General features: G+C 34.7%; 1 protein-coding gene across 26 annotated transcripts in view; it reads right to left on the bottom strand.

Moving 5' to 3' along the window:
- NRXN1 (neurexin 1) overlaps window positions 1-23,961 on the bottom strand; it is a 915,732-nt gene that overhangs the window by 776,940 nt on the left and 114,831 nt on the right. The gene's annotated exons all lie outside the window — the stretch shown is intronic.

Here is a 23,961-nt window from a genome sequence, read left to right as displayed (position 1 = left end):
TTGCAACTTTTTCTCCTTCGCTAAATTGGGGGTGGGGGGTGGGGTGGCTAGTGCATGATGCATCTGGCCCACGGGCTGCGAGTTTGACACCCCTGTCCTAGATCCTGACAGATGGAACACCCTTTTAAACAAGACATACAACTTGCCCTTCCTGCCAGATTTGAGTAAATGTAATCTGGAAGAAGCAATCTCTCAGATAACCTGGCCTCTAGTTCAAGACATTTATTGTTCTACAGATTAGTGACAAGGAAGACTTAAAAATGTTTATTTTCCTCCATGAACAGAAATTCCATTATCCAGATGTATTTACAATTGGATCATTTTTAACTGCTTGCTATCATCACTGTGTGTCCTATTAATGGAAGTATTGAAAACATTTTGGTTTTGGTTACCAAATACATCCAACTTTTCATTAATAGAGTAATAAAATTAATGATATCATCAACCAGACATCTTTTGCTAAATTATTTGATTTATTAAGATAATTTTATCACTTTTAAAATTTTAGGATGATGTTCTAATTACTGTTGATTGTAATTTGTCACCTCTGTTAAGTAAGATAACATGCCTATGATAATAGCAGCAAAATGCATTAGGAAGTTTAAGTATTTGGTCATACTCAAAGTTTAGCTCATAAAACTCTCCCCCTTACAAACAAAAAATATATGTTATCCTCCATATGCCTCTTTTTCAAGTTTTCTGGTGTTATTTAAAATAAAAATGCAATATGTCATTAGTACACATATTTTCCTCATTCTATTTTATTTGCTCTTTCTATCATATTCTTCAATAATTCCAATATATAAAAAGTCATATTTTCAATTGTTCTGTTCTCAGATCAGAGATCACTGTACTTGAACACCTATCCATGGCATACTGCTGGAAGGTTTGTTCATTTACTTTAAAATACTTTGTCCTCTGCTGAATTAAAAATAATGAAATTTGTGAAACAGGGCAGCATAACTGCAGGTGAAAAAAGTCACATGCAACAAGGTCAAAACAAGCCAGATACAATAGCATAACAAAGTAGAAAGAATCAGATCTTGAACAAATCTGAAAGCCAGCTGGATTTTTCAGTATGAAAGAAGAGGAGATGATGCTTCAGCACAATACAGAAGCTTTCTGCAGCCTTCAGAGTAATCCTTCAGGTCCTATCATTATGAGAAGCTTTACTTTACAATTATCGGTTCTTGGGGCATGAGGTGATGGGGCAAAGTCTGCCTTAAAAGTAATATCCTGTGACAGGAAGATTCAGAATTCAGGTCAGTGATACCAAAATGCACCTATTCCTCATTTGTGTCCTTCTTTGTATTTGAGTGCAGGTGCAGGCTAAGAAATATAGCCAATAGTCAAGAATAATGTGAGCACAGCATATTGGCTCAGTTTATTGTCAGTATTTATAACAATCAAATAAATAAAATGTTGCTAGGCAGGGAGGGAAAGGCATATATCAAGTGTAAGATGTAATTTTGGGCACACTTATTTGGAGAAAATGTAACTAAACATAACAAGGTTCACTTATGAATAGAAACAGAAATTGGCAACACAACAGGATTGTGTTGTATAATATTGATTTAATATCTACACTTTTTGTAAATAATATACTGTTATTTGAAAATAAAATGTAAACAAGCTTAAAATAAGTTACAAATGAATTATGTTTCTTTTCATGTAAAAGATGCAAAGTAAAAAATGCAATTTAAGACATTCCAATCATAAAGCATCAACAGTCTATATATTAAATCTTCCCTTTATATATTAAGTTTATGATACTGTATGAAGGCCAAGACAATCAATAAATTTGGAAAAATGGAAGAATACTACCAAGAATGAATGTTGTATTCTAGGTAAAGAATAAAATGCTGCCTTCTACTGTAGATCATTAAAAAAAATCTCAAGGCAGATTGAAAAGAGCCTCCAAGCCTTGCTCATATTTCTCTTACTTATTCCTCCATAAGCAAGTAGAATCAGATACGGTAATTTCTTTTTGTGACTATATTGTGATCTTTTGACTTGATATATAACACAAAAAGCCAACCTTACTATTTCCATGGAACTGAGATGACTCTATTTTGCATTCTTGCTTGCAAACTAGTAAATGTGCACCAGAGATATCTATGAGAATATCTATTTATAGAAATTCTGGCTGGAAGCCCTATGATCTTCCCAGATACACATTGTACTACTTTTATCACTGCATTGTAATGATCTATATAGTACCTGATTTGGTGTTAATATAAAAATAGAAAACAATCTTTTGGTGGACACAGGGAGAGGTGAGGAGAAATGCAGCAAAATTCAGTTTAAAAATAATCTTAAAGTAAAGCCAGGAAATTCCCATGAAGCAGTGCTCAGTAACCATGGCAACTTGGCACAGTAGCACAGAACCTTCTTTTCTATGCAATGCCATTATTCTTTTTTTAAAAAAATAAAGTTTTATTTGGGTTTTCATACATACAAAATACAATGCCATTTTTCTTGAAATCTGTCTTTCAACATGTGACAGAATCATTTCAATCTCCTGTGACCTAAAGAGACGCCAAATACCCCAAAATGTTAAATATAATTAATATTTTTGTTATGAGTCAAATAATTCAAAGTATTTCATGCAAACAGTTCCTCCCAAAATGGGCATATAATCAATAATAGCTGTTAATTATAAATTTAGAAATTTAGAAGAAGGAGAAATAAAAGCCGGACAAGATATGGTCAATCTTTATATTCATCCTATTTTTTTTAAAGAGGCATAATCAAGGTAACATGAATGTAGCCACAGCAACCCCTTGGTAACAAATCCCACTGGCCTAATAAAGTACCAAAAGAGCACTAATAAATTATTATCTTGAATTCACAATTATCTCAAGGGGATGCAATAAGAAAGGTGTATAATCAGGAGAGCATCTTATTAACAATTCTCTAGGCTGTCCTTTTATTAAACTGAAGTTATTATACTGGAACTAAGTTGTACAATACTGTTACCAATCAATTTGGTTTGAATTGGTTAAGGTTATTAGATTTATGGGGGGGGGGGGAAATTTTCCCTCAGAATATTTTATTAATTAATACCAACTTCTTTTGTTTTCCTTTTTCGTCCCCCTGTCCCTTTCATGTTGGAGACACCATTTAAGACGTTTCTAGGTTGCAAAGATTAGCCAGTGACATCACCATTTCATGCATTAAGGAGCTGGAGCAAATGACAGGAGCTCACCCTGCCCACCTGCAGCAACACTCGGATCTCAAACATGAGCTTTGCTAACCTCCAACTCATTGTCCTAACCACATGAACCATCACACTCTTTTTTCCTTTTTGATGAAGAAGTGTTGATTCTGCTCAATCTCTCAATAGTCCTTTGATATCTAACAACTGTATTCTCCTGAATAGTCTCTATGAATTATTTTTATTTATTTATTCACTTATTACATTTTTGAATTGCCCATCTCTCTCAGGGAGGGACTCTGTGTGGAATACAATAAAATGTTAAAATATAAAAACAACATATAAAAATTTAGAAAATTTAAAAGGATGGAAGATTGATTAAAATTTGTTAGAAATTCATTAAAAAGGTAAAGGAGGGTTCTTAGGATGCCAACCAGCCCCTGTGAAAATTAAATAAAACATAGTTTCTATTACTGAAGACCTAGGAAACGAACAGATAATACTACTACCAGCTCTGTCCATATGCTCTATTCACTTTTTTGGTATGCTCCCTACACACTGTAGCCTCCCTTCCTTGAGGCAAGAGAAGATCTGATCTACACATTCTATGATTATAATGATTAGTCTGGTGGAAAGACAAAAAAAAAAGGGCTCAAACATTCTACAGGTAAATAATTAATGGCCATTATGTACATGCAGATGATTCACTTCTAAAAAAAGAGAATATATAAATATTCTATTTGCTGGTTCATTTGCCAGCAGCTGTATTTCTTTGTTTGTTGAGATACTGAAAGTTTTTTTTTAATTTGCCTTCCAACTTTTGCTGTTCCTTTTAACTTCAACTAGTTATTTATGTACCTGAATATAATGCTGACAGAAGCTCATGTGAGATAGATACTAAAATTCTAGGAGTGCTGCCAAAACCAGTTGTTATTTGATTACTCAATAGAAACAGACAAAGTTGAATCAAATTCAGGTAAAAGGACACAATAAAGACTTGACATGACAATTAACAGTTCCTGGTGCTTGAAATTGATTATAGAAAATGAATTATAGAGTAACAATGGTTTAAAGTCTGTTAATAGAATCTAACCATAGTCCCTTGTTCACAGATCTACAATCAACTAAAATATTGGAGACATGGCATCTCCTATAAACTGAAAAACCAAAATGTTTTTCCAAATTTGTTCAAAGACAATCTTTGACGTGATCCCAATAGAGACTACCCATTACAGTCATAACTCATGAAGATCATAAATCAGACCATCTATGTGGACAACTTGACTTTATGACCTTCTTTGTCATAGTCATTAAGTGAAGGTTGCAGCTGTTAAGCTAAGCTGTGGCCTGCTATGGGCCAGTTGTCAAAAATCTAAAATAAATACCAGTTTTTGGCAAAACCGGCATAAAATGCAATATCTGAGGGATGCTGCAAATGCTCAGTTTCCAAGTAATTGAAGTGTGATCACATGACCACAGGGGGCAATCATTAGATCATTGATTCTGGATCATAAGTATCCCACAAGTAGAACTATCATAATTTTGACAGGTTGCTAAGCAATTGGTTGTAAGTCAAAACTATCGGTATTCAAAATACTGAAATTATCATCCATCTTCACATATATCCATATCTCTTTATACTCCAGTGCAGAGATGGCATTCAGCCAGTGGAAATTTTGAGCAGTTCGGAGAACCGGCAAATACCACCTCTGGCTGGCCCTGCCCACCTGCCCCCATCCTCACCCTTTCCTCCTCTAAATAAGACTAAATTTTCTTGTTTTTTAGCTCAGCTGATTTGCGTGGCAGAACCCAGGTGTGGTATTCAGCAGGTTCTGATCAGTTCTGGAAATTTTGAGTAGTTCGGAGAATTTTACAGTATCCTTCCCCTGCCACACCCACCAAGCCACGTCCACAGAACCGGGAGTAAAAAAAATTGGATCCCACCACTGGTACTGCCACACCTCAGACCTAAGCTAAAAAACAGCTCACTTCACCAGCGCTGACACCTAGGGTGATCTTTCAGTGCTGTGCTCTATCTGCGTGAAGTGCACTCTCATAGAACCAATTGCACAACTGGCTGGCCCCACCCTACCTGTCCTGCCCCACCCACTTCACCTTGCCCTATCTTGCCTTTGCCTTGTGGCCCAGCTAATCTCCATGCCTTGCCTCCATACCTCGCCTCCTGTGCTCACCAAAGGTAAGCAATGCATGCCACCCACTCACCATTCTCCTCGGTCAGGTTGGGCAATATGCCATTCCCTGGCTCCAGCTTTGCCTCTGCCCATTCGCCGTTCACCTCAGCTGGGTTGGGGAATGCACCATTGCCTGGCCTTGCCCTGATCCTCCTACTGCATTCTGCCACCCCCCTCTGGTCTCATACTATGGCCCCAGAGGCTGAAGCAATTTATTTGGCCTGTGGCCTGTTGTGTAAGGCCAAACAGCTGTGGTGGGATAGTATGGGTGCAGGAGGGCCAAAGCAGTTTGGGAATGGACTGGATGGTTCTTCTTACCTTTAAGAAGATACACCTGGAAAGTGCTGCAGCAGAGATCTTGCAGCCGCTTCTTCCATCCCTTGCTGCTGAGGCTTCACTCACAGAGACGCTCCATGTGCTCTCTGGGTTGGCAGCTGCTTCTCTCCGCTGCTGCTCTTGCCAGGAGAGCAGACTGCAATTTAGCAGCTGTCAGCCACTGCTTTGGGTCCTCTAAGTCCCATCCAGAAAGCGCTGCAGCTGAAAGAGCATTCAACATGCCTGCTGCTTCTCTGTGTTGCAGTGGATGGGACTTAGAGGAACCAAAGCTATGGCTGACAGCTGCTAAATTGCAGTCTGCTCTCCTGGCAAGAGCAGCAGTGGAGAGAAGCAGCTACTGATCGGGAGAGCAGAAATGGATGAGAGCAGGCCCTGAAATGCTGCTCTGTCAAGCCTTGCTGAAGGGCAGAAGCCACGCATGTGCAGAAGCTGTGCGGGTGTGCATGTGCAGAAGATGTGTGCATGCTCATATTTCTGGTGAACCAGTGGTAGGTTTCAAATAAACCCACCACTGCTCCAGTGGTTTGTGTAGGATTGTGTATAATAACATATTTTATTTCCAAGTGTAGGTGATGTCACACTTTTGAAAATTGAAGAAATTAGTTATTAACACAGCAAAAGCTTCAATTATACTCTTCCCCAGATATCTTGAACACTAGATCATACTGACTCTTTTTTTGTTTCAAAACAGCTCATCAGTCTGGAAACCACATTACATATCTGATATTAGCACAGTTGAAAAAGTCCAGAAATATTTCACAAGAAGAGTTCTCCACTCCTCTACTTGTTGAGGAATACCTTATGCCACCAGACTCGAAATTCTAGACCTAGAAAACCTTGAATTACACTGTCTTCGGTCTGATCTAAGTATGGTATATAAAATCATACATTGCAATGACTTACCTGTCAATGAATACTTCAGCTTCAACCATAACAACACAAGAGCACACAATAGATACAAACTCAAGGTTAATCGTGCCAAACTTGATTGCAGGAGATACGACTTCAACAACAGAGTGGTCAATGTCTGGAATACTCTACCTGACTCTGTGGTTTCTTCCCCAAACCCCAAAAACTTTAACCTTAGACTGTCTACTATTGACCTCACCCCTTTCCTAAAAGGTCTGTAGGGGGCATGCATAAGCGCACCAACATGCCTACCATCCCTGTCCTATTGTTTCTTTATTTTTCTTATATGTACCCATTTCATGTATTCATAACTATGTATATACTTATATCTAATATCTTGTAAGGGATTGACAAATCAAATAAATAAATAAAATAAAATAAATAAAATATGGCTTTGCAGAAAGCATTGGGTATTAGCAAAATCATATTACCCTCAATGTATGTAATTCTATCATGAATGGATCTTATTACTAAATATTAATTCTATTTATTGGTATATTGTAAGATGCCAAGAGAATTTGGAATTTTTATGGCCTATAAAGCAATATAAAGAAAGTATTTTAAATTTCCATGTACCACATATTTTTCAGGCTGAAGCACAAAGGTTTAAAAAGTTGGTCACATTCACAGATAACAGTAAAGCTGGTAGAAGAGTCCTTGAACATAATAATATATCACTCCCTTTTGGCTCCTCCTGAAGGTTTGAATAATTTAAAAATAATTCTGAACATTAACTCTTGCAATGTTTCTAGGTCACTACATATACCCAAGATCTTTAAATGCAAAGTAAGTATGAAATTTTTAATCCTCATTCTGAGTTCTTATGTTTTTATATTAATTCCCAGCATAGGTGAGTGGGAAATTCACAAGAATTGCTTGCTTTACATTTTTTTGTTGTTGTATCCATTGACTGGCTCTAGATTATTACTGTTAGCATCAAGGTAGTAAGTATTATGCTATTGTACATAATACCAATATGTTTGATAAAAAACTCAGGAGTAGCCATCACAATAAATCTGTCAGATGACAGTTGATAAAGTTACATCATCAGACTATTTTCAATTAACTGTTCTACAAAATTAACTTAATTACATAATTTTGCCAAATATCTATCCTAAAGATCTACAATAAACAATAATCAGTAATGTTTATTATCTGCAATAAACATTATTATCATTTGATGTTAATTGATATAAATTAAATGTTATATATTGGAGCATTGGAATCATACCCTAACTGAAGCAATACCTGTTCTCTAGAGCAAAGTTCCCCTGAGATTCCTGATGACCTCACTCTGTGCTCCTAGAAGAGCAGTGAAGGTCTGGCATTTCATCAAATCCTTTGGCAAGGGAGAGTGAGACCCCTTATTTTATCAGACCCACCATCTTTTATCTTTATCTTGTATTGATTTTTATTGTAATTTCTTTGTTGTTGAGCCAGTCAGATGACATAAAAGTTTAACATTTGATACTACTAATAATTTATGGAGTTGATTAAGATCAGGAGTATTAACGAAAAAAACTGAAGGATTTATTTTACCAGCTCAAAAACAAGCGTTGCCAACTAATTGCATCTGGATAGAAATTCAACATGGCAAAAACAAGCTTTGCCAATTAATTGTATTTGGATAGAAATTCAACATGTAAAAAACAATAGCAAATGTTGCTTTGTAATGAGAAGGATAAAATAATGTGCAGTAAAATTTCTCAAACTGACTACAAGCAGTATCTGAGTTCCCAGAATTATTGACTGGAAATTTTGCCAAAAGTTTGAATGTAGTGGTGCAGTGGTTATTGCAGGCTAACTCTGTCTACAGTCTGGAGTTCAATGCTGATGTGCTCAAGATTAACTCAACTTTCCATCTTTCTGAGGTTGATAAAATGAGGTTCCAGATTGTTGGGGGAAATGTGCTGACACTGTAAACCACTCAGGGAGTGTTTTAAAACTCTATAGAGTGTCATATAAATCTAAGTTCTGTTGCTACTAAGACTATCAAGTTGAAATTTTAGAAAATGAGTAGGTTAAGATCTTATGGGGTTTTAACATCAAAATAGACAGATATCTTGTTCATAACATGCTTGACATAACAATGATTGAGAAGAAGAAAATGGGCTTCACTGATATTGCTATTCCAGCTGATTCTTGATTTGAAGAAAAACAACTGGAAAAATACTCATAAAATACTGAGAGCTGCAGATCAAAGTTGAACACTTATGGAAAAAGAAATCTGTTGTTATATCAATTATGATTGGAGCTCTTGGAGCAATATCTAAAAGACTTCCTTGATATATAGAAATAACACCCTAACTTTTTCGAACTGCTTGGAACTGCCTACAGGAAACACTGTAGATGCTACCTTAATAATTTTTATTTGTATCCATTTCATGTATTCATAACCATGCTTATATACTTATGCCTGTTATCTAATACTTGCTAGACAAATAAATAAATAAAATAATAAAATAATTCTTAGTTCCTTGGTTAGAACTTGAAATTTAATTTTCCTGGCACAGATCCAATATTTGACCAATTGCACTGGTAAATATATTTAATAATGTTATCTATTTGATACATTATTAATTAATAAAATTTAAATTTCAATGTTTACTTAATCATTTTTCTTTTTGCCCCTGTTAATGTTTCAATATGCTGGCAATTCATATGTGGTCCTGGGAACTCATATATTACAAGAAATAGAAGTGAATTGTGGAAAGATATGAGGACATGTGAAGAATCTGTATTTAAACTACAGATAATCAGATAAGAAAGGAAGAAACTTTTGTAGAAAATTATAATAATCAAGGCTAGAGATGATATTGTAAAAAATCAATCAAAATGAGAATGGTAAAATATAATGAAAATTATTAATAATAATTTGAAAAATCTTTACATTATGAAGAAGGCATCATTCTAAAGAAGATAGTTAAAGAGATAGGGAAATTAGGAAGACAAATCAGAAGTTTTATATGATACAAGCATAATAAAGAAATCAATCCCAGTGAATACATAGATTTAAATGAACATAAATAAATACAGTTTAGAGAAGGCTTGAGCAGCAGAAGAAAAATAATGGAGAAGAAATAGTTTTAAAATATTCAGAAGATAAATATTAAAACAAATAAGTACATGACTGAAAATTTAGCTGTTTAATAAAGACAAATAGAGCTATTAAGCATAGAGATAGATAGATGTTAGCAATAGCCGCACTTAGATATATACCGCTTTATATTGCTTTACAGCACTTTCTAAGCAGTTTACAGAATCAGCATATTGCCCCTGGCAATCTGGGTCCTCATTTTACCAATCTCAGAAGGGTGGAAAGCTGAATCAACCTTGAGCTGGTTATGATCAAACTGTAGCAATGGAATGCAGGGTTAGCCTGCAATATTGCATTTTAACCACTGTGCCACCACTGAGACATAGATAGATAGATAGATAGATAGATAGATAGATAGATAGATAGATAGATAGATAGATAGCATTTTTTATTTTCAATTGATCATATCAAATAGATAAAACTGATAAAAATGCAAATAAACACAAAGAAAACAATATGACATGTTCATAATAAATCATCATACCTACAGTTAACTTCAATCTGATCTAGATATTCTGTTTTCTTCATAATGGGCTTTGTCATAAAAAGTGCAATCTTACCAGTGATTTGCAGATTTGTTCCCTAATGATTTGCAGATCTGTTTATGCAAAAATTTCTCTGAGATGAATATTTTTGGTTTCTCAGTAAAAGTCTAAGTAAGCAGCACTTTCTGTATAGTCAACTTTGTAGTCAACAAGAATGTGTTCAATGTCTTCAATAGCACTTGCTCCACAAATGTAGTCCCATATCTTATCATGGAGTTCAGTTGTTTGAATTGAGCTAAAAAAAAGCCCTTCTGAGGTTAGTTAAGGCATGTAAGTTGTTAAATATTTTTCTAACTGGGAGGCTGATTTGTGTTGAATCAGCTATAGACTGGACATATTTAAGTACTGAAATATGAGTAATACAAGACTGATATAAATCTTAAGGCAAAATAGGATAGTGACTTTGAAAGTTAGTAAAAAAAAAAATCCCCCAAATGATGAAGCATTTGTCCATGTGTCCAGCCACTAGAATGGAAACAATCAAAATAGGAATTTTAAGAATGCAAAACTAGACAATCATAAAGCTCATTTATGCAACTTAGAAAAAACACAGGTCAATAAATGAGAATAAATCTCTTTCAGGAGAGAAAGGCATCAGATTTAAATACTAGGAAAAAAGGGAAGAATACAACAAAGAAGTTAAAGAAGTAGATTCAGGCTCTTTCCATTTATATTTGCAGTAGATCATCCTGGCAATGCTCAAGTATTGTCCTTTTATTATAACCAGCTCATGATTTAAACAGTCTTATGCCTATTTCTGAAAACAACTAATCTTTCCTGCTTAAAAAAGGGATTTTATCACAGCAACAATTCTTTTTAAGGGAAACGGATCATGTGCATTCTTGAGACTAAGTCTTGGGCATCTGGAAAGATGTGGGCATAATATTATTTTGTGTCATTGGCAGGCCATGTCAGTGACCAGATGTTTACTAATCAACCCTGATTCCAAAACAAAAGGCAGTAGATATTCTATGTATGTTAAAATGGATCACAGGAATTTGGAAAAGCTATAAACTTTACCAAATCAGGCACCACACTTTTATCTCATTTGAATTTTTCTATTTTATTTTTTTACATTCCATTTTCCTGTAGAATAAGCAGGCTAACCCAGAATATTTCTTACAAAAACATTCTCCTTCAATCTACTGTGTGGTCCTCTCACCATGGAGTGTTCTATGAAAAAGAAAAAAGCAAACTGATTAAATCCATAATTAAGTCTCTAAGGTGAAATTGGACACATGACCTTCAGTAGATCCATTGTCTCCTTTCTTCCTTTTTTTTTCTTTTTCTTTTCTTTTTCTTTTTTTGAGGAAAGAAATAGGAAAACTGCACAGCTATGACCAGTTATATCTGTCTTCTTTGTGGGAAGCTATATTGCAGATATGCCATGAAGCCAGGCCATTAGGCTTCTTAGACCAAGTTATCCATCTCTTTCTCCCTGATTTATGTTAAACTAGTTGTCAAGGACTATGGTTCCACTTTTTTTACTTTTTGCAATTCGAGATCTTTAATGAACAAACTGCCTGAATTGTTGTATCCCCCTGTGATCAAGAAATCTCTCCCACCTGGTAAATATTTTTGCATCCTCTTCCTTTGCACAGGAATCCTGAAACAGGTTCTATGGACTTTATAACTTACTCATAAGAATTAGATACTATTGTACTGTAGCTAATTTTATTTTTCTTACATGGTTTATTTCATTCCAAAAAGTTAATTTAATATATTTTCCAGAAGGGATTTGATCAATTATTTTATTTCTAATAAAATAAATTCAGAATATTTTTAGAAGTCCTATTTCAAATATTAACCAGAGAGTCTACTATCTTTTGCCCATCAGCTATAGCTGGATGAAGAAATGGAAAGAACAAAACAATCTTACAAGGTAGAAAATACATGTATCTCACCCCTCAGCTATGAATATTTAGAGCTTTAGGAGCCCTCTCTCAACCTCTGTGGAAGTTGGAACAATGAAAATATAAAAATGAATTCCAGCACTTAGTTTTTGTCAGACGATGTCAAGAGGATGTTGTTTCTAATTGCTGTGGAAGCAGCTGAGGGCTCCCTGGGGAGCTAATGTGTATTCCGATGGCACTCTTGCCAATTTGCCATTGGAATAATGTTATTAGAAAGACACTTTTAAATTCTATTAGACTTATGATTTAGAAATGCCAAACAATTTTGAATTGTAATAGACTAATATTTTAGAATTGTCAATTAGAGTAATTCAAACCTGTTTAATTTGTCATAGTCTGGCCAAGGAAGCAACCAAGCTGCCTACCTCACAAAGGCTGAGCTAAAACTAGGGACACTAAGGAGGAGTACATGGAGGAGGAGGAGTGTCCTATCAATCAAGCCCAGCCTATCCAATCTAAGTCTAAGCACCTCTCACTGCTGGATGCTCGGAGCAGCTCATTGGAGAAAAATATATTCAACAGTCCATTGACTTTCACGAATGGGAAGAAGAAGGTTAAAGTTTAAACCCTGCAGTTGACAGAGAGACATGCTTACATACATATAACTTGATTTCTGAGTTCTTCAGTACTCAGATCTTTTTTGTACACATGACTTTTTGCAATCAAACAACTTATCTAATAATGTGATGTCTATAAAATCTCTGCTGTTGTCTAATTCATAAATGCAGGATTGAGTTTTTGGACACTACAGATTTGTAGTATATCTTGCTTAAAATCTGACAGTTGGGAATGATAAACATTTAAAAAATGTTATACAGGCTCACTGTTCTAGACAGAATGAAAAAAAAACAAACAAACGTGGGAGACTAACTAAGAAAGCAAGTGTTCTCAGTGTTTAAAGATTTAGATATAAATAGAGATAGAGATGGATTTACATCTAAATTAGTGACAAACTATATTGCTCAGAACTGCAAGTCGATATGAAATATTTGAAATGTTACTGAAAATTATTCTTGTTTGGAAAAAAGTGGATAATATAGTTTTGGAAGAGGGGTGTGTGTGAGAGAGAGAGGGAGAGAGGGAGGGAGAGAAAAAATACAGTCTAGGAAACTCTAAAATGTGCTGTTTATATGCCAGAGGACAAACACTCTTTGATTTAACTTGTCCAATCTAGACCTTTCAGATATCTTATAGTGCCATGTTGGCAGTATCACTATAAAACAAGCATATGAATCTCCTGATCATTTTAACACAGAAACAAAGAGAAAGTTCCATTATATACATTAAAAAGAGTTTTATTAAGAACATGGCGGGTCTCTATTGAAATACTATACTAAAGAAGAACATAATGTGAAAGCTCAAATTATGGAACTTTCATAGGAGTGGCTCTTAGCATCATTGGCAATTTTGATTTGCATTTGTTTGCTATCAGGACAAAAAGATGAAAGGAATAAGAAAGTATAGGAAATATTTATATCTATATATACACATGATATACACCAGGTCTAGTTTCTTCTCCTTTATAATATGGCACTAATAAAGTTGATTGATTACCATGGAGAAAATGTACCTATGTGATTGCTAGGAGCATACATAAAGCAGCTTCATGGCATATAATCAGTCAATCAATCAATCAATCAAGTTGCATCCTGAAACTTATATTTCATATATTGTATTAGTATGAGTTTATTTATGGCTTAAATTCTTAGGAAAGTCCATTAAATTTATGGAAGTAAAAATACTATGCCTATTAAATCTATACACAAATAATTTTCTCAGTTTATATGTATCGCTTTTAGAGTTAGTCTTAAAAGAACAAATAAATGTACATTTACTTGTAAATATCAAGCTTTCCCAACCTGAAACTGTCCAGCTGTATTGATCCTAATTCTCATAAAGATAAACATGACCACTGCTAAAAGATATGACATTAAATTATTATTGAATAACTATGTAAATGTTTGAAATAGAGCCAGCACCATGTTTGTTTGTAAAGATTTATTTTCTTTCTTTATTTCTATTTTTGCATGAATTTTCAATTACGGCTATCATGGGTATCAGTCCTTTTACAAAAGCAAATGCTGAATGTAACAATTCTTGTAATACATTTGTCCTATTTTCCTCACTCTTGGAAGGCACAGCTGGTGCTCCAGGATAATGGTCAAATTCAGTCACTCTTACTGTGCAAAGCAACTGTGGTTTAAAATAGCTAATTGTTCTTTGGGAAAGATGAAAGTAGAATTGAGACACCGCTTACATCTTTTCTTCAGGAAATCATTAAAATGGTTTCTATATTGTTCTCTTTTTGTAAGGACTGAACATGGCAAAGTAGGAATCAGGGATTCTTAGGTCAGATGATGCATGAAAAAAATGTTTTTTGTATCTCAAGGCTAAAAGAATCTTACCTAAAAGCCTGGAATTTAAACACTGGGAGATCTTCTGAGTAATAAGACTACTTTCTTGCCTATTTCATAGCGGCTTACTCAGCTGTGATAAGACTGTTAAACTTCTGATATTATAGAATGTGAGCATGGATTTCTAGATAATCAAAATTTATGCAAGATAGGAAGTCTGACATTTTTCAATAACTGGCATGCATTATGGCTTGTGGGTGGGAAGTAGGGAAGTTAGATGAAACCAAGAATAATAGGGAGCTAACTTGACTGAGATTGTTAGAGTTGGAAAACACTTCTTTTAACCCATATATTTTCAAATTCAGAAATAAGAAACTGAGTCTAGCTTAAGAAGAAAAAACCATTTAAAATGTAAATGCTTTAAAGTTGAAAGCAAAACCAACAATCAGATAAACTCTAAAGCTATTCCCCATTTTCTCTCACACTTTCTCAAACACATTCATAGCAAATAAAATGGACAGCTTTAGAATAGCTTTAAACTAATAGAAGCTGAGGAGAAAGGAAACATCATTTGGGTAATTTTCTGTATGAAATATATATTTCTTCAAATAATAGTATTACAAGAAACTAGACAACTTGAAACTAATACCTTACCTAACTTTGTAAAAACCTGAGCAATTTTTAAAATATGGGTTTGATATGATGTATTCAGTCATGAAACAATGGAATCTGTGCTAGAAAATTATATGACAAAAATGCCTAGATATTTTTTTAAAAAATATGGATAGCATATGAAATTTTAAAGCAGCCAATGAAAATATCAACAAAATTAATTTTAATGTTAATTTCATGTGATCCTATTACAATTGAGAAGATGTGGATTGCTAGTTGGCTTCTTACACACATCATCTGGTATGCTTAGTTCCATGGTGTACAAAAAATTGTATTAATTAATTCTGCATATTTATTTATAAGAGGAAAATACTGAAGGCCAAAGGTAGGCCAAAGGCAACTTTAGAAATCAGTACTACTGTAGATTGCTGGAAACAGTAATTCAACTTGAACTTTCATCTTTTTCAGATTGTATAAATTGACAAAGCAAAGTATGCAGCAATGTTCTCCTGAATTCCTGATACTAGGCACAGGATGGAAAGGAGTAAAAGGTGAAAAGGTGACAAGTTATCAACTATTAATATAGTAAATAAACTGGAAGACTTGAAAAGTGACCTGCAAATGAAGAAAAATGGCTCTGTGCCATTTCTATCTGCGGGAGGGAAATTAAATAAATGCAACCAAATGTATTCATTATAACTATAGATAGAATTAATCCTTGATGGAGATTACTGAAATGTTCTTAATTTCTTTAACCTAATCACATATGGCATTTCTATGGCCCTCATTAATAACAATGTCAGTTTGCTCTTGCAGAAAAAGTGACATTGAGGACATCAAGCCAACTTATTATTACAAAATTATGTTCAATCTTACAATGCGATTATGTCCCAGAAGCTGGAAAAATGTGGAATTATGTACACTACATTTAATTTGTGGTGTCTTATATCTCCTTGCAATGCAATGTTTGCTTGTTTCCAATATTTGCCCCAAAATGAGTATTACTTAATGTATATAAGTTCCTTACTATAAAGTTTATTTTGCACTAAATCTAATCTTGCATTAATAATAAATTTTCCTCACCTAAAATAAATACGTTTTATTTATAGAAAAATATATCTCAAGGAACATAAAATGAAAAATACTTCATTATGTGCCAAATATAATTTACTCATAAAACATTGTAAATTGGACAAGACTTCACTTCTGTACATTTTTTTCCAGGTCAAAAAGTCCTCAACCAACTATATTCTCCAGACAGATATTGTTAATTTTCAGTATAATTATTAATTACATAGTTATATATGTGTACCTAATTGACACATGCCTCAATATGGCAAGCAAGCAATAAAATAAACATTGTAATTAAAAGCAACATTTTTATTTTGCATGGTGCAAAATTTAGAACAGAATAAATAGCTACTATATCAAAATGGGCTAACTTAGTAGCTAGGTCTAATTCCAGGGTCTTTATCACCTTATAAAAGCCCCCAAAATATAACACTATTGCCGAATACAGTTTATAAACAAGAAATGTCTATATGCCTTCTTGGGGTTGGCAAGTTAATTGTGTCTGAGGGATGTGCATTATATGAAATTTGGTCCAGACTTTATAAATATGGATAGTATGGGATGAGGAAAGAGGAGAAGAGAGTTTTTTCTGATATCAACTTCGGTGTTGAATCCAGAAAGGCAGTTTTGGTGAGTTGCCATAGTCAAGCTGTCCAAAATTATTTTATTGAATTTAAGGTGGCAATGATTGGGTTAAAGCTACAGCAAAACAGGCACTCCAGATGGCTAGGAAGGGAACAAAGGCAACCTGGAGATGGAGTCAAAGCTGAAGCTAAAAAAGGAGGTAGAAAGGGCCAAGCAAACAGGAAGTTTAAATGGGTCAAAGAAAAAATGCAATTAAAAAAACAAACCTGGTAGCTCATCTTAAATGCCAGCTGCTCAGGAACAACAGAAGAGATTATCACTCTCCTGCCCAAGTTTGTGAGTTTTATGGATGTATGTGGTCAGCAACTGTATAGAAGAAAATTCTGAATGAGCTATTAGTCTGAATCAGCAATATTCTTCTTTTCCCTTTATGTAAAAAAGACTGAAGTGATGATGATGGTTTAAATATGGTATAAATTTGTGTAAATAACTTTTTACATATAATTTATATAAATATGTACAGGAAATTTAGACATGTTCATTATATAAAAATAACTGAACAATAGGGGTGGGTTTCTTCCAGTTCTGTCCACCTCTGTAGAACCAGTAGCTCTGAAGAGCAGCAGACACAGAACCGTTCTATGTCTGCTGATGTTTTTGCTGGCCTACTCACCTGGGCTCTTACCTGATCTTTATTTCCTGATTTTTCAACTTCAGCTGCTGAACGAGGCACAGCTGCAGTTAGAAAAGCAAGAAAAGAGGGCTGTTTCAAAGGCTGCAACTCTGCAGGCAGTTGTTGATGACAATTTACGCGTGGCTCGCAGCCTGCAGGGAAGCTCATAAATCCCGAACCAGGAGTTAACCCTGTTGTATCCCATCCCTACTGAACAACACATACTCAACAGGAAAAGTTATATAATTCACTCCTTAGACCTAACAGGATTGACACTTGGATAATAAAATGGATAAATATACTATGTATAGGAGATTTGGGGAAAGGGGAAACTGATTTACAAGGAGCTCAAAAAGGATGCTAAAACAGAAAATTTGAGTACTTTTCAAAATTGTTTGCTACTGCAATTAAGGATTTTTTTACTTGTTGGGACAGTTCTTACACTTACAACAAACCCCTATAGTCCCTTCTGCTTTTCAAAGCAGTATCTGGGAATAAAGTTGAGAAAGAAAGTTTGTAATGTACAGAACATAGTTTTGGTATACTGGATAGGCATAAACACAGTATGGGATGAAAGGATTCACAGAAAAAAAAATTGCTTTTATCTAATTCAAAATGACTAAGAATAAGCAACATTTTGTGGTTTTGTTGCACACACTGGAAGTGAAACATGTAGCTGACATTTCTAATGGCATTAAACTTTAAAAATGTTAGAACTAATTCTCCCTTTCTTTTGGAACATGACATACCATCAGCTTTTCCCCACTGGCTGCTATCTACATTGTAAAAAATATGCATGTTAAATAGAAAGTTGAATTTAATATCACTAGTAGCAGGGGTGGGATTCAAATTTTTTAACAACCAGTTCTATGGGTGTGGCTTAGTTGGTTGGCATGGCTTGTTGGTCATGTTATATTGTCTGGGTGTGGCCAACTCAATATCACTCATATCAAGGCACGCATCTCCTCCTCCTAAGTGTGAAAAACGGTCACAAGTCACTTTTTTCAGTGCCACTGTAACTTTGAATGGTCACTCCACACAAGCAAAGTACCAGTAAATGAGGGGGAAAAAACTCCAGAGAAGTTCCTGATACAGGGAGTCTAGTCCTGCCAAGAATGTAATAAGGGTTAATGGAGAGGCAGTTTCTGTAAGCAATACCAGAATGTTTCCTTCCTGTCTTTCTTACAGGATTAGGCCAGTAATTTCTTCTAACAACCGGTTCTCCGAACTACAACCGGTTCTAGCGAATAGGTGTGAACTGGTAGAATCCCACCCCTGACTAGTAGTTTGGCTAGTAGAAGTATAGAATACAAGAAATTTCTGGAGGTCAATGTGACTATTACAGAAAGCTTAGAGGAGCAAGAAACAAGGAAGATAGAAATAATGGCTGATATCCTTCTGGACTACTATTTCCTGTTCCTCCAGAAAGATGTGAGAAACATGTGTTTCAGAACTGAAGACCAGTGGGAACATTAGCTTATAATGTACATAAGATGCAAAATAATGAGGGAAAATCCTTTTTCCCCTTATTAGTCACTTGCTTTCTCTGATATCTGCAACTATAGATCTGATATCTGCTACAGACTCCTGTGCACTAATCTACATATGAGAGAAAGAGAACCATTTAATGGAATATTGACTATATAGGCTGCAGATATTTGACTCTTCTGGGATACTTTTCCATGACATTCAGGCAATGTGATTTTTTATTTCTATTAACTATGTTTTTTTTTCTCAACTGCATTCATTCATAATACCAGGTTTGGCTTGGATAGATAATAACAATAAGAGAGAAAAAGAGACCCTGTTTCTAAATTATTATTTTTTTAATGTAATTTATGTTATGACCAAAAACAAAAATAAAGAAAAATATGTACTTTTTCAAAAGAAGTATTATTTGAATATAAGCTTCCTTTTTTTAATACCATGGTAAAATTTGCTGAGTGCTGACTTGTGCTGACTGATTTATTTACAGATTCTCCTACCTCTTCTTCCCATTAAAGGATTCATTCAAAGGGGCTACAAAGTATAGAAGCAAATGTAAAATGTCAATAATAAGACATCATTAAACTGAAAACAGCAAAGAGAAAGAAGCAAGGATCCAAATTTTTTTAAAATAATACATTTATTAAGCAAAAGTAAAATAAATGCTTGTTTAATATATTCCATTAGAGGAATACATCTTCAGAAGTACTAGAATAGATCTTCTGAAGTACTAGAAATCCTCTATTGCACTAGCATCAGTGGTGGGATTCATTTTTTTTTATTACCGGTTCTGTCAGCGTGACTTGGTGGGCATGGCAGGGGAAGGATACTGTAAAATCTCCAGTCAGAGGTGGCATTTGCTGGTTCTCCGAACTACTCAAAATTTCCATTACCGGTTCTCCAGAACTGGTTAGAACCTGCTGAATACCACCTCTGACTAGCACCAACTGAAATTTACAAGTACTTTAAAAGGAACGTAACAGCTGGCCTTAAAAGAATGGAGAAGTGCCTTTAGGAAAAGATCAAGCAGCCATTACTTGAGAATCAACATTCTAAAAGGATTTATATTCAGAAACGAATGTAACATATATGAAACATGTAATATAAAGCAGCTAACTTGTATATCATTTTAAAACAAAAGTACTTCATATAATTGATGCAACCTTGCAATTTAAAAGGTCAAAACATAATGCTAATAAAAACACAGAATCTGTGATTTAATCATTAAGGAATTGAATTAGGGCTGTAAGATGGCACCTAGATCAGTAGCTCTCTAATTCAACTTCCTTCAACTAGGATGCCTCCAGATGCACAACCCTTCAGTTGCAAAACCATAAGGGATATGTGGAGGGAACAATATGTTTGGATGGTAGTTGGGATGGTGGAATCTTGCTCATTCTCCTAAATCCCATGGAGAAAAGTTGCAATCAAATGGAATAATATAAATAATTTTGTTTATTCTGAAATACCACAAAAACTGCAAAGCTGAAATATTTATTTGGATCAAAACAGATCATATTCTGAGCACTTAAAAGTCTACAAACTATTTTTCATCAGCAAAAATAAGTGCAATCACCTTAATTTTTCATATTTGGAAAATAAATAAATGTAACAAGTCTTATTTTGAGAAAACACCTGAAAGGATTTCAGACTAAGGTGATTTGTGGCCTTGATCTTGGTAATTCTGATAAACAAAGCCACATGGCTTAGTCTAACTGAATGACTTCCAAAAGGTTTTGGGGGGATTGTTTGGTTAGTTGGTTAGTTTAAGAAAAAGAACAGGAAAAAGAACATATTATTCTTATACAAAACACACCTGTAATCAAATAAAAATTTGACACTTTGAGATTAAAAACTTAGTAAATTGGTAATTACTGCTTTATTGCTGTTGCTTTGAAAAGGGGCACAATATATTGTCCCTCACTTTCATAATAGAAACAAACTTACCCCTGAAACCAACTGCATTTACTTCTGAGAAATCATCAGAGAAGATTGTATACCCTCTTTGAAAATTAGTTTAGATTTTTTTTAGATTTAGTGTTCCTCCTTACCCAACTGTCTCATTCATGTTATTCTTTTTTTAACCATTCCACCTTGAACAGTGATTCTGAATTAGTTTTGGAATGTATTGCAGAAATGCAATAGCAGGGATTTCATTTCTAGAATGAAATTTATCAAATAACACATGAATTATTTTCCTATTCTTATGTAAACTACCGTTTCTTGTTTCATTGTTCTACAAAACTGTGATATTTATGAGAACACTTCATTTATTTTAAAGGGATTTTCTAACACAGTGGGAAATCAACTGTTGACAGTAGCAGATTCTCATTATTTTATGTGAAAAGAAATAGGTACTACACAAATCACCCCATGAAATTATAAACTCTATGTATCTCATGAACAATAAGTATTTGCCACTTTGCAGTTGTTCATTCTCTTCCTCTCTCTCATTTTTCATTTATCCTACAACATATCTAGAGATAGAGAAGTCCTAATTCATGGATTTAGATCAAAATTACTAGTCTACTTTCATTAGTGGACAAGGATATTTAAGCCCATGTGTCTGACACAAATATTTCAAGTAAAGCGCAGATGACATCAAATTATATTTCCACAATTACATTTCTAGTATTAACACACCGGAACAAGATTTGCCACTACCTTAAACTTTACATCAAATTTTAAAAAACATGTCTCATTTGTAAGGATAGCAATTCTATTATCATATGATAATATATATAATAATTCACAGTTTGAAGATCAGCAAGTCATAATTTATAGGATTATTAAATGCCATGTGTGATACTTTTGTACTACCTTAACAACTGTAGTGATTCACTTAGCAACTGTGACAAGAAAGATCATAAAATGGGGCAAAACCAGTGGTGGGATTCAGCCATTTTGGACAAACTGGTTGTTAAATTATCCACCCATCCTCACTATCAAAGTAGATCCTAGGTGCTGCACTGTGCTGCAATGGAGAAACAGGCAACGGAGTGGCCGGAGAAAGAGAAGGCCACTTTTCCTCTTTCTTCTCCCTGCTCCTCTTCCTTCCCTCATGCTGGCCACTCTGTTGCCCATTTCTTCATTGCAGCGCAGTGCAGTGCCCAGGATCCACTTTGATAGTGGGGGAGGGGGTAATTTAATAACCGGTTCACCCAGGGTCAGGTTGGCCATCACAGGAAGCTCATCCCACATGTATGGCAGAGCTGGAGGATTAGGATGGGCCATGCTTCCCACAACAGTCAACCTCACCCTGGGTAAACTGGTTGTTAAATTATTTGAATCCCACCACTGGGCAAAACTCAGAACAACAGAAATTTTAAGCTTAATAGTGGTTGTAAGTTGAGGACTACCTGTAAAAACAGAACCCTCTTGATTTTGATGTGTTAGGTTGATATATATGAAATTTTAGACATTGAACAGTTCAAGTGGTATTAATGGTATGGAACTTCAGACACCCCCCAGATCACCAAAGTGCCAGAATCTTTATATTATTATCTCTGGGACAAAATAAAGACCAGGTTTACTATTACACAGTAATCAATCAAGGAAAGAGGAGGAAACTAGAAAGAAGCTTGTGACAAGAATTTTAAGAGGGGTTGCTTAAAGATACTAGACTACTATCTCTGGATATTTTCTTTTCTACAGATGGATCTCTATGTGGAGATGTAACAACACATATGGATCATTTACTCAGAGCAGAACTTTCTCAATGTACATTTGAGACAGATTTGCTTTTTACTACTTGGCATTCAATACTGAGCTCCTTTAACAGCTGTTATGATTTTTGATGCCATTTAGATTTTTCAAGCAAAACTTATTCCAAAATGATAGATCTCCCACAGCTGGTGATATCAGTTATATTACCATGTAAATAAGGAAAAACACAGCTAATTCAGAAATAGAGACTTTGAACTTTCCTTCTTAATACCTGGATTTAATTATGGGGCATGAAAATAAAACTAATTGCTTTGGTTGTTTGTTCCTTAAAAAAAACAGTGTCAAATATGGGAGGGGAACAAAAATAGGGGAACAATAAAAATAAAAAAGTCAGTTTTGTCTAGTGGTTAAGAGAACAGGACAGAAACTAGGAGGCCATGAGTTTCAGTCCCACTGTAGCCATGATAGCCAACTGCACGTCTTCCTGCCAGTCAATCTTTATCAGCCTAGCTCACCTCACAGGGTGTTGGTTGTGAGAAAAATGGGAGAAAGAAGCAGTATTAGGTATGTTGGCTGCCCCGAGTTATTTATAAAAGTAATAAAAGTAGGATAAATGCATAAATAAAATATATAAATGTTCCACTGGAATTTCTCATTCATGAAGAAATTATTTTCTTGTGAACCTTCAGTGCAATGCTTTGGCAGAATATTTTTGTGGGTGAGCATGTGGAGTGTGTACCTGTGTATGAGAGAGATAGAGAAACCCATGGAAGATAGAAATGAAGAAGAAGCAGAATAAGCAAGGAGGTTGGTGATGAAAGAGGAGAATATGAAACAAGAAGAAAAGCTTACTAGAAGAAACCCTAGAGAGCTAAACACCAATGTTTAACAATGGTATTGGAATAAAATTTCAGTTGCATAAAAAAGCAAAAAGCTTTTTATGAAACTAAAACATTGAAAGAATGAAGAAGGTATTGTAACAAGGCAGATCATGTCATTGGTAAAAAATGTTAAAAAATGTTTAAAAATGTGTAACCATTGCTCAACTTTCGCTGCAAAATGTATATATGTATATATATATGTCTATATGCTCGTTTGTTTTTCTAATGTTTTAAATGTATGATTCTTAAATAAACTTTTTTTTAAAATTTGAGGGGGGAAAAGCAAGAAGCTGTGAATTTATGGATATGGTGGAAGCAAAACTGATTTTTTTTTTTTTAATTTAGAGGGAGCTTGTGCTTCTGAATGGCAAGAAACCATTCTTCTGGTTTTCAAGAATTGTGGTTTGGAATGCATTTGAGGGCCCCAAAAATAAAACAAAAAAGTTCAGGGGGCACTTGGAGTCAAGGCTTTTTTTGCCAACAAT

Source organism: Pseudonaja textilis, chromosome 1 (assembly GCF_049901715.1).
Source record: "Pseudonaja textilis isolate UNSWEBS1 chromosome 1, rPseTex1.2, whole genome shotgun sequence".
Lineage (NCBI taxonomy): Eukaryota > Metazoa > Chordata > Lepidosauria > Squamata > Elapidae > Pseudonaja > Pseudonaja textilis.
This window is presented reverse-complemented; position numbering and strand designations above follow the sequence as displayed.